General features: G+C 46.0%; 1 protein-coding gene across 1 annotated transcript in view; it reads left to right on the forward strand.

Annotated features, from left to right (window-relative positions):
* NEK10 (NIMA related kinase 10) overlaps positions 1–15,675 on the forward strand; it is a 1,232,468-nt gene that overhangs the window by 864,745 nt on the left and 352,048 nt on the right. The gene's annotated exons all lie outside the window — the stretch shown is intronic.

Genomic DNA, 15,675 nt, shown 5'->3' on the forward strand with positions numbered 1-15,675 from the left:
CCATCGTCACTACTGGGAGAACATATGCATTTGGGAGTAACCATCGTCTCTTATCGGTCACATCTGTCCAACATTCATCCGCATACAATCGCCCCTGCCTATCCATGCCCTCAATTCATCTTCTGTCACTTTTTCTTGTATATTTTTTACACTCGGTACAGTATCTGAGAACATATTAACATCTGGGACCCATCTAGCTGGTCCTGCCACAAACATCCGTGGTAATTTTGTCCGAGCAGTCTCTTTTGCAGTTTCGTCTGCAAAGGCATTGCCTCGCCCTACGTCATCCACTATTGTCTTGTGTGCGCTACACTTTATCACAGCCAATCTTTTGGGTAACGTCAGTGCCGCTAACAGTCGTAGTATCAGTGGACCATGTTGTATGCGTTGGCCGTGTGAAGTCAGAAATCCCCGTTCCGCCCAGAGTCGCCCATAATTATGAGCCACGCCAAAGGCGTATTGGCTGTCAGTGTAAATATTCACGTCCAGTCCCTCACTCAATTCACATGCTCTCAATAAGGCAATTATCTCAGCAGCTTGGGCCGAATTGTAAGGAATCCTAGATGTCTCTACTACTGTCTGTAACGTTGTTATTGCATATGCTGCTGTCGATGTACCATCTGGCAATTTGAAACAAGACCCATCCACATACAACTCCCCGTCCGGTTCGTCTAAGGGTTTGTCTGTCAGATCCACCCTCCCCTTTGTCTCTTCTTCTGTCCTAAACAGACAGTCATGTATGTCATTGTCCTTTATATCTGTGGGGATGGGTAACAATGTGGCAGGATTCAATGTAGCACACCTTTTGATCGTCACATGAGGTGCAAAGAGAGTCATCTCATAACCGGTAAGACGAGCACTAGTTAAGTGCTGCATCTGTGTTCTGTTTAGCAAAATGTCCACAGCATGCGGTACCATTACTGTGAGATCTGACCCCAATACGAGCCCTGCCGATTGTCTTATAGAGACCGCAGCAGCCGCCGTGGCTCTCAGACAACTCGGCAGTGCTCTTGCCACATTGTCAAGCATTGCGGAAAAATAAGCGCAGGGTCTCTGTTTCCCCCCAAAACACTGAGTTAGAACAGACAACGCGCAACCTTTCGCCTCATGTACGTAAAGAACAAAAGGCTTCTGGTAATCAGGTGTTCCAAGAACGGGCGCAGAACATAAAGCATCTTTTAGTAAATCAAACGCTTCTTGACATGCAGGGGTCCAGGGTAGGGGTTCGCGCACTTCTTTGGTAATAATAATAATAATAATACCGATATTTATATAGCGCGAACAGCTACCTCACAAGGAGGTGTCCCGGCGCTGATTGATCAGTTTTCAGAGAGGAATGGGCGGAGAGAGGGGGAGAAGAGCTTAGTTATTCTGGGAAAAGAGCCAGGTTTTTAGCAACCTCTTAAAACTGGCTTCCGTTGGAGCCAGTTGGATGTTGACCGGTAGGGCGTTCCAGAGTGTCGCCGTACAGGTAGAGAAAGATCTGCCTCCGAGTCTGGCTCTCTTGGCACGGGGGATGGAAAGCAGGTTGCGTGAACTGGAACGCAAACATCTCTCCTGAATGTATCTGGGGAGTCTAAGCTTTAAATAGGAGGGGCAGGTCCCCTTTTGGGCCCTAAACGCCAGCGTTAGAGCTTTAAACTTGATTCTGCTGGCTACAGGGAGCCAATGCAGATCGCGCAAGTACGGAGAGACATGCTGTTTAAAAGGGATATTTTTTAGCAGTCTCGCAGCCGCGTTCTGCACGATCTGCAGTCGCTGCACCAGATATTTGGGTAGGCCAAGGTAGAGGCCGTTTGCGTAATCCAGTCTGGAGGTGACTGTCGCATGGACCACCGCTTTGCGACAGTCTTCGGGCAGGAGGGACAAAAATTTGCGAAGGTTTCTTAATTTTTGGAGACAGCACGCAGAGACCTGCTGTATATGTGAAGAGAAGGAGAGACTCTCATCCCATCTCACTCCTAGATTTTTCGCGTTGGTGGTGGGTAGAGGAGGGTTGCCCATTTCGGAGGGCCACCACAGGCTTGGGGGGGGCCGAGTATGTTTGCCAAAAAAGATGACCTCCGTCTTGCTTGCATTCAATTTGAGTTTGTTTGCATTCATCCATTTGGCAACATCTCGCAGACATCCCTTCATATTGCTGAAGGCTGCCTCTGAGACATCCGAGAAGGGGAAGATTAGTTGTGTGTCGTCGGCGTATGAAATCGCCTTGACACCCCAATTAGCAATAAGGGAAAAGAGAGGAGCCAGATAAACATCTGGTAGTCAGATACAATAGGGGTTTCGTTAGTAACGCATAGTTAGGTATCCACTGACGACAATACGATGTTATGCCCAGAAACACGCGCACCTCTCGCTGCGTGTTAGGTACCTTCATGTTAGTGATAGCTTTTATGCGTTCTTGCGTCAATCTCCTCCCCACTTTCGAAAGGAGGTGACCGAGGTAGGTGACCTCCGTTCGACAGTATTGAAACTTTGGAAGGGACACTTTATGCCCCCTTTTTGCCAAATGGTGCAGTAATTTAACAGTAGCATCCCGACAACCCGTCTCGTCGTCCGACGCTATCAGGATATCATCCACATACTGCAACATGACGTTGCCAGGTGGAAGTTCCAGTTCATCCAATTGTGCCTTCAGAGCCTGACTATATATACTCGGACTTTCAGTGTACCCCTGGGGAATTCTCTTAAACCTGAAGCTTCGGCCAGCCAATGAGAATCCGAATAGATAACGGCTGTCCTCGTGGACTGGAATACTGAAGAAAGCATTCTTCAGATCCAGAACACAGAAATATTTGGCAGAAGGGGGAATCATCGTCAATATCGTAGTGATGTCCGAGACCACCGGGTATTGTGGCTCCACTACTCTATTCACGTGACGCAAATCAATCACGAACCTATATACATCAGGAGTATTATCTGTAGCATCTGGCGATCGTCTTTTAAGGATAGGTAGAATAGGGCTGTTACATATGTTCGAATCCGTCTCTTCCACTACACCAGACCGAATCAAATCTTGTATTATTTGTAACTGGGCCTTTTCTCCCTCCCTAGGAATCCTGTACTGTGGAACCCGGGGCAATTTCGCTCCCACCTTTACTCTTATTGTCACCGGGGCTATATCCATTTTGCCTACATCTGTGTCATTTACAGCCCAGAGACTGTCGGGTATTCCTTGGAATTCAGGTGGTAATGGGTCATCTTTGGAAAAACACTGTAGTGGGCGAGCGACATTTGGGCCTAACGTAAGATACACACCATCCGGGGAACAATAGATAGTGGCGTGCAACCTCTTCAAAAGATCTAAGCCCAACAAATTTTCTCCACAATTCGAAGTCAATAGGAACGGTGAATCAACAGTAAAAGGACCAATCGTTAACGTGAGGGGTTTAGAAATGGGGCTAATCACCGGGGTACCTGCAAAACCCACAGAGATGTTATTCTTGCCAGACAGAGCCGCCCCAGGGACCCAAGAATGAGCCACTGAACTTTTCATTGCACCCGTATCCACTAGAAATTTTTGTTGAGACCCCAATAAGTCTGCCTCGACATAGGGTCCCCTTTGATCAACTTCCACAGGCACTGGTCCCTCGCTCTGTCCTACGCTGTCCTAGTTGTGGGAGAACCCTGTCAGATCGTCTACTGAGTAATCATCATTGTAGTACTGACCGCCGCCCCTCTGCAACTGTTGTCTGTCCGCACTGTTGTCAAAGTAATTGCCTCCCGGTCTCCCGCCTCCTTCCGACCGTGCAGTCTGTCTCCCAAAATCACCACCACCTCTTCCTCGTCCTCGCCCTGGACCGGCATTCGACTGAAGCATTGGGCAATCCCTCCACCAATGCCCCTCCTGCTTGCACTTCGTGCACTGATTCGGTCCCAACCTTTCCCTACTCTCACCTCTCCCAAAGCCGCCACCACGACTCGGCGCCGCACCTCTTCCTCTGCCTCTAGCCACTTGCTGCAACAAAACCCTTGTCTTCAAATCCTTAGCCTTCTTTTCCTGCTTGTCCTTACTCTCATTTTCTCTGTGCTCATAATACTGTGCCATACTGAGGATACCTGAAGGAGAGGACGTTGTCCACGTGCTCTCCGACGCTTGCAATCTCGCTGAAATTTCGGGCAATAAGTTCATGACAAACCTATTGACAAAAAGCCGCAACCCTCCATCCTGTGACACATCTTGCCCACTAAAGTCCATAAACGTTTCTTCAAACCTCGTAAAGAAATCCGAGACTGCCTCATCCTTTTTCTGCTTACAAGCCGTCAACTTGTCCCAATCTACCTTCTTCGGGGGAATGAGAGAATGCATGTATTTTATTATGCGCCCCGGCAAGGCCAAAATCTCAGCTTTCGGCTTTTCTCCTGGCTTACGTTCCTTATCCCAGTCCTGTAATTCCTGCCACGTACCTCCTAACTCTTCCAAATGATCTGTACCTTTTACCTGCCGCCACACATCAACTGGGACCAAAAGCCCAAAAAACAATTCAACATCTGCCAAAGTCATTACAGTGGAAGACGCAGCTTCCGTTAGCTCTTTGTAGTAGGCAGTCGGATTCTTCCTAGAATCTGGGAGCTGAGCCTTCAATGATAATACCTCACTTCTCTTCCATGGCGTATACACCCATTGTTCCTGGAAGTGTGCATCTATCCTGTCCCTGGTGACAGCCTTCGTAACTGGATCTACCATTTCTGGGATCTCGGGTTGAAAAATAGGATGCACTTCACGCATTGGGTGTATACCTGGAAAATGGGGCGTACCTGCAAACGGCAATTCATTTCTATACTGTAGTAGAGCCTTTAAACTACGCATCACCTCCTTCACCCCAGTATTCGTTCTGAAAGCTCCACTCTGTATGTCTCGCAAAGTCGCCGGAGCCACACCTCCATACCCCTGTTCCCATAGCGGTATCAACACATTCGACATATGCCACAAAGCGTGTTGTTGCATCAAGGGCTCAAAATCTTTCATTGTGGACCAAATATCTTAAAACGAGTAAATATTATTCCTCGCCCACTGGCATGCCTGATTAGCCACTATACTCTTCTCATCTAAACCAACTGTAGAACGCGTAAGCAACTTCCGTACCTGTGTGAATAGTCCGCTCCCTACGCCTCGGCTCGGCGTTAACATCTCCTGACTGGGGGTGGTACTAGCTGAAACAGTAGGGAGTGCTAAAGAGAATTTGGAGGGTGCAGGTGAAGTTGTCTGGAGTAAAGAAACAAGAGGTGTCGGGGGCGAGGAAACTGCGCTAGGTTGAGGGGCACTCGCTGATGGACCTGGGACCCCACTAATGGGGGCCGGAGCTGGCAAGGAGGGATACAAGGACTGCGGGGCGTAAGGGGGAGGGGGTCGGGTATTCAAAATGTCTTCCATCTCATCTGGGTCATCCTCTCGTACTACATAACTTTTATTTTCTTTCAACCTGCAAAGCCTATCTGCGCACTCCAAACGCAGCGCGTTCTCATTCCCAACCTGTTCTCTCGCTTTCTGTGCCATAGTCTACGCGGACTTTTTAAAAGCCTCTTTCTCGTCTCTCAACTTTCGCTTCCTGGCTTCTTTCTGCCACACCCTTAAAGAATCAAACATGCTTTGACGGCTACGCCTAGCAAACAATTTGTCCTGTAAATAATCCAACTTAGCTTCATCAAAAGAACCCGTCAAGGGCCATTGTAAATCCACATTGTCAGCGGTGTACCGGTGCCACAAAGTACCAAACAAAAGCGGGACCAATCCATGCTTGACGTACATATCAAAGCTTGGAGTGCTCTCAGGGGGTGCAGGTTGGCTCTCGGCCAGTCTAGTATCTGAGGGTCGACAGCAACATCCAAAACATCGTAACTTGCTAAAACACGGCATTTTAAAACACTTCTCTGTCAACAAACTTCGTTACCTTGAATCACTTAGCTCGAGCTCGTTCACTCACACATGTAATTATGCATTGGGAAATCACACACACACATATACTATACCTCCAAACACGTGTTACCAAATGGGACAAGGCCCGTCGACCAAGTCCTGGGGAACCTGGACCCTACCGCAGACCGAACAGTACACTAACTGTTCTGAGGATGGGGAAACAAATCCGCTCCCCGCGCGGCACTATGGATCACTGCGCACTTTACCACGGGAGACCCAGGTCTCACCTCCACTGAACCACCACTCTAGGAGTTCAGGGTAAGCACCGGAGTCCACCCGCAATGAGCCACGCCTTCACCACAGTACCACCCGGTCGGATCACTACAAACAATATATCTAGACGTTCCCCCCAACCTCGTCAAGTCTGTCAGAGTGCCTGCTCGCACTCTGAGTTCCCCGGAGCACACTAGCCCCAGGAGCACACCGGCTCCTCAGACCACTGGAGACACCCTAGTCTCCCGGAACACTCCAGTTCCTGAAACAATCACAGGTGGACCACTCACCTTCCGTAGGCGGCACCGACCTCTACCGTTCTCCACCTCCGGCTGCCAGGACCAACACGGTCAGCTTCGAGTTCCGCCTTCCGGACCCCGGCGTAAGATCCGAACCGGGACCTCTCCCAATCAGCAGGGTGGGGCAGCGCTGCGAGAACCAAGCTCGGCATCAGATGGGTACCCGGGCCCACCGTGCCGACCAGCGGGTCCCCGGTCTTCTGCTACCCCCTTACGGGTGAGAAAGATCCTTATTGCGGGGTCCCTATTCGGGCGCCATCTGATAAGCGTGGCTCAAATCCACCCGAGTGACTTACCGCACTCACCTATAGTAATTATATAGGAAGTCAGCCGGACAGTGGAGAAGAATAAACAAAGTCTTTATTAGGCCAAACAACACTCATATGAGAGGGCCCTGTCCGACCTCACTCCTGGGAGTGCGAACGAGAGGACTGACTCTCTGCATCACAGCAATACATTATAATGCAACACAGTTCATTGGGGTACGCCCCTTCTGGAAAATTACTGAAACCCAGACCAGCGAACAATGCCATCATACAGCAGGCATCTGCACCTGCAAGGGATACATCGCTATCTTTACTCAAGGCCATGGAGCTAGGCTTCAGCGTCTCTGGTGCATGAGAACATTACTGATAAAGAGACTTGTTAGTTTCGGCCACAGTAAGCCGAGAAACGAAAACTGCTGTCTTAGTGAAATTCTCTATTCCTGCGGGAGGGGCAGATGAGCGAGTAAGGCTCGCGATCACAGAGGAATACACAAAATGGTGGCACACAGGCTAAGCTAAGGAACTAATATGGTCACACGTACATTTGAATAATAAAGTAGCAAGCGGAATAATTCAACACGGGTGCATATACGAACTTCATTAGTTAGCCATATGATGCTAACTTACATATGAGAAGGGGCAGTTGGGGCATCGAAAAGTGAATTCTATCAGGAAGACCACTTGTTTAAAGTCTTATGAAAATGGGATTGCTGGTTTGTATTGTGGATAAACTTGGCAATGGGCCTAAGTTTAGAAAGCTGAATGTGTAAGGAATTGCTCTCTGCTTTCTAACACACTCAAAGCTGGTGATCTCCAGTTTTAGGGAGGATCGATGAACAACTTTAGGATGAAATTGGAGGAGTTTGCTAAAAACAAAGCTGAGACTGACCAAGAGGAAGAATTGATGTTCAGTGGACATTTAAACGTTATCCCAATTTTAGCTGGAAAATAAGGTGACGTGATCATATTGTGAAGATCTTAGAGCCGGGCTGTTGCCCTTTGAAACTGTTGCCCGGATCCAAACAGTGATTGCCACAGTGCAGCCGGGCTGAGGCAAAGGCATTGGCAGCACCAAACTGATGATAGGAAAGGATACACATACCATCCTCTCTTTACCCTCATTTGACAGAAGGTCTTTGGGAGGCAGCGTTGATCTTCTTTACAAGGAAATACCTCTGCCAATCAAAAGACGCGTTTCTTATTAGTGCAGGATCCCCAGGAGGTGAGCTTGAGTCAGAATCTCAATGCCGGAGAGTTATACTAATGAGAAGACGTTAAAACCCCACTTTCTGCCAAATATGCAATGGGCGTTTTTATAGTTATAGGAATGAAACAGTAATACCACCATTTTTAATGGGCTCTTTGTTGCACAGATATCCCCAAAGGTCCAAGTGCATACTTAAAACTGTCACCCGGCTAGTGGGAGTTTGTAGGTGTGATAGTCACTCTCATTGTGAACAGCGCAGTCCTTGCCAGCTACTACTAATGACATTGGCCCCATTGTTCAGTGTGCAACAGACACTCCTATCAGGAGCATTTTCCTTTTTCGTGCTCTTTTTTCAATGTGCTTTTGATGTTTTCCTCTATTTGATCGAGAAATCTAGCTGCAGATTCCTTACCTGTGAACTTCCCAGGAATCTGCTGCCAGACCATGTCCCTACCAGATAAGACGTTCAGAAAGGTAAGTAACGTGTCCATTTTTGCCGGAACCATGCGGCTGTCTATGCCTGTCTTTCTGCCTTACATGAACTAGGGAAGCCAGGTGGTGATTCCCCATCTCCATGATGGATGCATGTGGTGTCTCTGGCTCGGTCATGACAAGAAGACCAGCTCCATTGTCTGACAGATCCGCCCAAAGAACGGGGGGTTGATAAAGGCAAATCTGTTGTTTGCAGAGATCAAGGAGCTTTGCTATGGATCCTCATTGAATCCAGAGGTATGAAAAGATAGGCGTGGCTGTTTCTATCCTGAGAGAAGGCTTTAGTAGAAGAAGCAGCACCTGTCCTCTTCACGCTCACCCCTTTGATGAATTTTTACAGGACGCCCCATAAATATGGCTCAGTAGAAGGATCTGAGTGGGAAAGACAGACAGGCTGTAACCCACGCATCTCTCATCACCTATTGGGAGATAATGCGCATTGCGTCACTACCAATCATGGCAGGAATACACTTCTTTCGATGTGGGTTGCTGGGATGCCTTTCCCAGGAGGATGCACACTGCCGCAAGAAATATGCACTATTATCTTTAAAGGCTTTATCAATATGTTAAAGCCCTGTTTTAGTCCAGAGTACATGAATAAGGGTAATTGCCGATATAAACATTATGGTCAGTGAGATAGAGGCGGTATTTATTTAAACAATAATTAATGGCAACATAGTAATTGGAAGGCAATCTTTGGCTATAAGTATGAGGGGATTCCTTCTGTTCTCTCACTAATGTCTACATTTGCACCGAAATCTTGTCAAGCATAGGAGTATACTCAACTATCCCACAGCACACATATCTGCTCTTAATGTCTAATGTTTTCCCAGCCTGCACCCTGGTCAGACAAGCAAGGCCTATCCTCATTTATGTTATGGTGTTCTTCCGAGAAGCAAGTAGCTAGCGCCTGCAAGAACCACTGTGCAGCCTTGCTGCAATTGACTACTGTGGGACAGATGCTCCTATCTTGAATGCCTGAACCATCACTCTCCTTGAGAGACTCTCACTCGAACATTATTTACTATCTTTCATATTTATCATTAGAAAAGCAAGCCTCGTGATTTGTACATTTGTCTAAGCAGTGGCAGCTCCTCCATTAGGGTGGAGGAGCGACGCCCCACTGCTTTCTCGCAGTGCGAGAAGCAGAAACATAAAATGGTAATAACTAAAAGTTATTACCATTTTACGTTTCCTTCGCGCATTGCGGGCGTGTGGGTGGTTGGGGCTGCTCTTTGAGCAGGGCAGTGGAGGAGTGGTTTGCCCACTCCAGAGTGCGCAAAGACTTTTTGGTCGGCCCTCTCGGCTGCATTGTGGCCTGCATGGAGAACATGGCCTGGCTGGGTGGCATCCCGACCAATCACAATGCCGCTTGCAGTGCTGTGATTGGCTTAGGGAAGGGAGCCTGGCTGCCTGCTTCTTGTTCCTGCTGGGGGCAGGAGTGCAGGAGCCAAGAAGACGCAGGACCCGGCGGCGGAAAGGTAAGTTTAATTTAGTTTCATTTTTTTTTATTTCTCCGTGACACCCCCACAATTCTCCCCCCGTGACTCCTGTCAGCCCCCCACCCGTGAGCAAAGCGGGCCATAACTGTGTCTAAGGCTACTTATATTTCTTCCTTAATACTATTACATGAATATTTATTGATAATAAACTTTTATTGTTTTTTGGTCATAACAATACACAAGCACTTCATCCGAAAACAACCCCCCCCTGCTCCCCTACTCCATTGCCCGCCTGGACTCAGTCCATTCTATCATCTCCCAACCTCTACTGTCCTTTCGAGCATCGGGCATCAAGCCAAAGTAATCCTACCAACCCTCCCAAACACTGGCACGTTTCTTAGGGCATCTCTGGGATGATACATGGGTTTCTCCTGTTGGGAGTATCAGTCCATTGCTGCTTTCCATTCATGTAACGTGGGTGGATTGGTGGCTCCATATCAGCGTGTAGTGTTTCGCTTGCCCAGCACCGTTGCCAACTCCGCCAGTGCACATTCCCCCTCTGCCCCCCAGGTCATCCAGCAGCACTAGTAATGCTATCCTTGAGGTCAAGTCGATGCGTCTGCCTTGTGCTTGGGTGAGAGTTTGGCTATTAAGCTCAACTATTTAGTGATTTCGGGACACTACCGCGTCATATTGAAGAATTCTGCACATGGGCAAGCCCACCAGAAATAGTTGGGTTCGTGAAGCTTACTCGCATGGCACCAGTCGTGGTGTTAGGCAGGGAATGCAGAAGAAGCACAGCTGAATCAACCGAACTCTGAAAGCTACTGCAATTTACCAGGGGGCATGCATGCTTCCCTCTAGACTACATCACCCAGAGGCCCAACACGCCCACGTCTGCTTCAGGGTTGCAAACTTGTACGGCTCATTGTTTATCAGCGATAAATAGATCTTAGATACCCCACCTTGCCAATACCCCCATCAGCAGTTGGACCTGCAGAGGGCTGTACTGCGGAAGGTCAGAGAGCTCTGGGCAGTGACCAGCCAATGCGTGCAAAACCTGTAGGAATCCTAAGCATGAGCAGGAGAATGCTTTCAGCCCAAAAGATGGTTTAAGCCATCTCAGTTTTTTTAGATGTGAAACCTACTCAGGACATTTACCCATAAACAGTAGTTTGTAACTGCTTAAATGTCTGTAATATATAAACCTCTTAGAATTTGCCTAGTAATGTGGTGCAACACCTCAATGATGCGCGCTTTAGGGAAAGATGGCCATAGTGTGTTTACAGTGAAGGCAGAACAGACTTTTAGCATTTCCTCACCTAAAAAAGGGTGACTCTTCAAGGTCTTAGCAGCAGACTGATCTTTGAAAGGCCTGCAATATGTCTTCCCTTCCAAGGTTTTTTCTTCCCACCCTCTTGCGATAGCTCCTGCATGCCAGCAGGTGGCTCCATCCATCTTCATCTTGATTCCATCCCACTACCGGACATGATGACGTCAAGCCTCATATACGTGCCACACTGACGCCAGCTCCCCTTTCCATGCCTTTGAAGCGGCTCCATAGCTCTGTTCCTACCATTTGCACTTATTTTTTACCAAAGCCATTTTGCTTCTCTAAAATGATGTTGACAGTATGTAAGGACGCCCCTCCCTCCTGCCCCCCGAAGCCGAAAAGCTTCAACTCATGTTGCATATGTTACAAATGATGTAAGTTTTGGGTCGGACAACATCTGCTTGTGGTGCTTAGGTATCAAATAGTCAGGTAGGAAACTCAGACTTGTGACAAATGCTCCCTGATATACCATAAAGCCATCTAGTAGCAGGAAGCAACGTTCTATGTAGCTGCACAAAGGAAATGATGTACGCCCCGATCTAGATAGCAAGGCTAATTCTGGTTCAGCTCATCTTTGTGACATAAGTCAAAGGCTAAGTTGATGGACAATCCAAAGAAGGAATACTGGAAAATCAAGCAAAGCTCTTTGCTGTCCATAGGCTCCAGCTCAAGGGTTTGGCCATGGAGATGATGTTTGAGTAATACAATTTTGGCTTCTCCTTCCTCCTCGAACCTGATATTGATTCAGGAGAAGATACTCTCAAGGCCATTGATGCACTGCAGCAGGTTGAGATCTTCAAGGAGGCCATGCTGCAGATTTACAAACAGTTTTCCAAGGCTACGATGTCCATGCAGAATCTAGGTAACAAGGGAGTTTTAAAAAAAATGTTTGGGGAATCTGTTGGGAAGACTTTCTTTATTGTTTGTGCTGTTTTTAAAGCTCTCCGGTCCACCAAACCTCCATTACTTGGTTCTGTCTTGGGCACACACCACAGCACCATTTTGGGGGTTGGTGGTCTAGTGCTGCTCTTTCTTTGAGGGCAATGCCTGTATCAGGCCAGATGGCAGCACATAAGCCTAGCAAGTTCCAAGGCTAGGGAGTTCCTGCAGAATCTAGATAACAAGGGTGATTTAAAAAATAAATCTGTTTGGGGAATCTGTTGGAGAGATTTCTTTATTATTTGTGCTATTTTTAAAGCCGTCCGGTCCTTCCTGGTTCTATTTTTGGCACACACCGCAATTCCATTTTGGGGGTTAGCGGTCTAGAGCAGCTCTCTCCTTTTGGGAAACGACTATATCAGGCCATATGCGAGCACTGACGTGCCAATGGCATGCCAAAGGCAAGCTCGTCTGCTCCTGTCCGTGCCTGGACGATGCCAGGGGCCAGGACCCCTGCCCATTTCACCTTAAAATCATATAAAAGGTAGTAACTCGTGAAGTTTACAGCTGAGGGCAAGAGTGTTTTCTGTAATACTTTGGATTTTAATAAGCTATTCTTCAGTTAACATCAAAGGTAATTTCAGGCCACCTTATCACACTCTTGAATTGAAGTATTTAAACCGGAATCTTTCCCACTGACTGGAAGAAAGCAGCCATCCTTCCCTACTGTAAAAACTTCACTGGATCCTAAGGAGGCAAAAAGTTATAGGCCCATAGCTTGGCTTTCTTTTTAAATTCAATATTGGAAAACATCTCAACTTTGGACTTTCAGAATTTCTGGAGGCAAATGAAATCCTGGACCCTGTGCAGTTTGGTTTCAGGAAAACCACAGCACAGAGTCAGCCTTGGTTGCCGCGGTGGAAGAAATTAGAATGATCATGAATAGGGGAGGGAAAGCAGCGCTGATTTCGTTAGATCTTTCTGCCGCTTTCGATATTGTCTCCAATTTAGTACTTACCAAGCGGCTAGAAAGTATAGTTATTGGTGGATCAGCACTTATTCTGTTGATCCTTTCTTGTGGGCAGAGAACAGATGGTTGCGTTTGGTGGTTTTACATCCGCGCCTTTTACTTTGCCCTCCTGGTCCCTTAGGCCTCATCCCTCAGTCTGACCCCTTTTTAGTAAATATGTGGCACCTGCGGCCAAACTGATTAGATTGTTTGGCTTCTCCACTGCATCATATGCAGATGATACACACATTGTAGTTTCAATCTCAGGAGATCCATTAGAGGTTCCAAATTATTTTAGAACTTGTATGTGGGAAGTTGTGAGCTGGATTGGCACCAACTGTCTAAAAAGATATTCAGAAAAAACAAATGTCCTACTGTTTGGAAAGGAAACTAGTTTCAAGTTTGTTGTATATATAATTAGGGAACTCCAAAGAGGTCCACATAAAATCACAAAGTTACATACATGTGCATACGATAAAATTTAAATGTACAATTAATTACACATAATAACATATTCCACTCCATCATGAGATCACACAATCATAAACAATATCCAAGGTTCAAAAATCTTTCATTTGACAGGATTCTAAAAAACAGCAGCATAATTGCAGAGCAAAATATAAAGGGATTTTCGTGCCATCAGTGCAAGTTTTTTTTAAAAAGAAAACAAAATATAGAGAGAAGAATAATTTATATACCACAAAAATACAATCACACAATACAAATGACTAATATATAGAAGATACACATCTCCCATATAAGAAAGCATCAGCCTCAACAACCTACAGACTTTAAAAAGCTGTTTAAAAATTGAACAATTCTATTACAAAATATTTAATTAGGAGGATCATAAAGTGATTGTGGTACTGCTGAGGCTGAGGGGATAGATAACTGTAAATAAATTGGCCTCAGCCATTTCCACCAACATAATAACAAAGCAGGATAGATGAATAATACATGCCTAATATTTTAAAGACCATTTTTGCACAAGTTACAGATCGCTGATGAACCGTACCATTTAGCCAGGAGTGTATTTAAAATTAAAAAAAAGCATGCCCTCCCTCAACAGTAACAGGTTACAGAACGCTGATGAACCATTCCATTTTGACCAGGAGGGGATTTAAAGTAAGCATGCCCTTCCTCAACAGTAACCAAAAGCAGCGCACCCCATGCTGCAGATTCCATGAAATATAAGCCTGTCCTTTATTTATCAAGCAGGAATCAATAGCCGGATGGTAACCCTTTTTTAAAGTACAGGCTTCCCTGCCTATGAAAAACTTAAGGACAAGGTGGATTGTTTCAAAGTCGCTTTTAATTGAAGGGGCGTCAGAGTGAAAATCAAAGACTGGTCTAATTGCAACAAATCTATTGCAATCATAACATTTCTATAGATTAATACATTTTCTTTTCAACCATCTAAAATGTCTTTTCACAACCAGAACCTGAGTGTACCATGGTCACTCTATGTTAGATCCACAGCCAAATGCTCTAACCCTGCGAGGCCCTGTGCCCAGGTGCTTCTCAATCCAAATTCTATCCCAAGGGCGGCCATAGAGAATGCCGGATTAACTGAGGCTAGGCTTCTAAGAAGTAGACCTTCCACTATGTTTTAAAAGCCCTATTTCTATACGTCAATCAGTTCTATACCATGCAGCAGAGAGGCAGGAATCTTAGCACGAAAGACCTCCAAGAAAAATTTAAAATGTCTTCAACCGGTGGACCTATAAAGGGAGCCCAGACATTTTGCCTGAGAGGCGGCTTTAGCTGTATTATTTTCTATATGGGCTTTATCGCTTACATTTCCGCACACTATCTTCCCCCAAAAGATATACAATTTTACAAATTCCAATTTTTGACCACCTAGATACCATACAAAGTTCCCATATTTCGGCTGCTTCCTCCCATGCATACACATAATTTTACTTTTGGATACATTGATCTTTAGGTGGTGAGTCTCAGCAAATGTTTGGAGGACCTGCAGACGGCTATTTAAGCCCTTAGGCGTTAGATCAAAAATTATTATGTTGTCTGCGGAAAAGACACTACTTTTTGGAATTCCACCTGGTGACCTCAGGAATTAGGTCCTTTACCTTCTCCTGTCTCTGAGGTCTGAAACCTAGAGATTTTTTTTATAGCAAACTCTCGCTCTCAGAGCAGATACATCAAACTACTTCTGCATGTTTCTACCTCCTAAGAATATTGAAAAATAAATTGCAGTTCATCCCCTTCGATTTAAAAGAACAGTAATCACCTCCTTAGTGCTAACTAAGATTGATCACTGTAATGCCCTTTATTTGGGCATTCAAAAAAGACACATAAGCAAAAACAGGCTCTTCAAAACACTGCTGCCGTTTGAGGATGTATTTAAGAAAAACAATGGTTCAGGGGTGGCCTAATTAGGTCCAGAAAAGCGAAAGAAGTTACTTAAATTTGATATTAAATCAGTCTGGGAGCAGAACATATAGGGCAACATGTGAAATTTCAATCATTTCGTATTTTCAACATGTAGATATGCGTTCAGGTGCTCACATAAGTGACAGAGTGCATATCGTGACTTGAGTGAAAAAGTGAAGGTAGACGAAATATCACATAGACAACAATGGGTAATCCACAGAAAT

Source organism: Lissotriton vulgaris, chromosome 10, assembly GCF_964263255.1.
Source record: "Lissotriton vulgaris chromosome 10, aLisVul1.2, whole genome shotgun sequence".
Taxonomy (NCBI): Eukaryota; Metazoa; Chordata; class Amphibia; order Caudata; family Salamandridae; genus Lissotriton; species Lissotriton vulgaris.